Genomic DNA, 1,758 nt, shown 5'->3' with positions numbered 1-1,758 from the left:
TCTCTCTCTCTCTCTCTCTCTCTCTCTCTCTTTCTTTCTTTCTTTCTTTCTTTCTTAGGCTTGGTCTGGGCACTCCCCCTGCCAGGCTTGTGTGGTACATCTTAGGCTAGCTCCCTGTCCAGGCCCCATGGAGCTGGTCTGGTGGTCATCTTAGGTATGCTCCTCACCCAGCCAGCCCAAAAGTGGTTCCTTGCATCTGTCTTGTACTCACTCCTTCCCAAGGCCCATGTTTTCCAGTGAGATTCTTCTAGTCTCTGGCTTTCTCCCAGTCCTGGGGGCTGCCAGACTGGTGGTCATCTCAGGCTAGCTCCCTGTCCAGGTTCGTTGTTTCCAAACTAGTGGTTGTCTAATGCTTGCTTTTCTCAGGGAATGTTAGGTTACTAAACATAGACATAGCCTCTCTCCTCTCTGCCACCTACTGATGCTTGTGTGACAGAGAAACACACGTGTAATGCTGCTAGGGCCAATTGAAGCTAATATATTTGAAAATTCACCAGATAAAATTATATATAACATTAATATCTTTATAGTACATTTTCTTAATTTTTAAAAATTATGATCAGTTTTGCAATACTTTTATGGTGTTATTTTTTCTTTTGTTCTTTTTTTTTAATTTATTTTTTTACAATCCAGTCTTTATCCCTCTCGCGGTCCACTCTCTGACTGCCCTAAATCCCATACCTCTTTCCCACACTTGCCACCCTAAACCTGTCTCCAAGAGGATGGTCCCACTCCCTACCCCAACCCTACAAGACCTCACCACTCTCTGGGGCTTCAAGTCTCTTGAGGGTTAGATGCATCTTCTTTGACTGAGTTCAGACCAGACAGTCTTCTGCTGTATATATGTTGGGGACCTCATATCAACTGATGTATACTGCCTGGTTGGTGGCTGGAGATCTCAGGGGTCCAGTTTAGTTGAGATTGCTGGTCTTACTATAGGGTTGCCCTCCTCCAAAGTTTTTTTCCAACTTTTCTCCAATTCAACCACAGGGGTCACCAGCTTCTGTCCATTGGTTGGGTATAAATATTTGCATCTGATTCTTTCAGCTGCTTGTTGGGTCTTTCAGAGGACAGTCATGATAGGCTCTTGTTTGTAAGCACACCATAGCATCAGTAATAGTGTCAGGCCTTGGGGTCTCCCCTAGAGCTAGATCCCAATTTGGGCCTGTCACTGGACCTCCTCTCCCTCAGTGTCTTCTCCAATTTTGTCCCTATAGTTCCCCTAGACAGTAACAATTCTGGGTCAGAGTACCTGACTGGGATGGCAACCCCATCCCTCCACTTCCAGTGGAGATGGACTCTACAAGCTCCCTCTCCCTACTGTCAGTTATTTTATTTAAGGTCCCTCCCTTTGAGTCCTGAGAGTCTTTCACCTCTCAGGTCTCTGGTACATTCTAGAGGGTTCTCCCACCTTCTACCTCCCAAGGTTGCCTGTTTCCATTATTTCTTCTGGCCCTCAGATCTTCAGTCCTGTTCCCCCAATACCTAATAATGTTCCACTCTTCCCCTCCATGTCCTCTTTTCCACTCAGGTCCACCCCCATTCCCACCACTGTGATTGCTTTATTCTCCCTCCCAAGTGGATTGAAACATCCTCACTTGGGTCCTTCTGTTTGTTAACCTTTTTGAGTTCTGTGAATTGTATACTGGGTAATCTATATATTTTTTTGTTGTTGTTCTTTTCAAGCCCCTTAACTTTCATAGTCTCAATATTGACAATGGAAAAATACTGGTGAACATGACACTTCTATCTAGTCTT

The 1,758-nt window shown here is 44.8% G+C and overlaps 1 pseudogene; it reads right to left on the bottom strand.

Annotated features, from left to right (window-relative positions):
• Positions 1-368: 368 nt before the first annotated feature.
• On the bottom strand, positions 369-468 carry LOC116096309 (annotated as a pseudogene).
• Between the last annotated feature and the right edge of the window lie 1,290 nt (positions 469-1,758).

This window comes from Mastomys coucha, chromosome X (assembly GCF_008632895.1).
Source record: "Mastomys coucha isolate ucsf_1 chromosome X, UCSF_Mcou_1, whole genome shotgun sequence".
Taxonomy (NCBI): Eukaryota; Metazoa; Chordata; class Mammalia; order Rodentia; family Muridae; genus Mastomys; species Mastomys coucha.
Note: the sequence above shows the minus strand (reverse complement) of the source record. Positions and strands in the feature narration are given on the sequence as shown.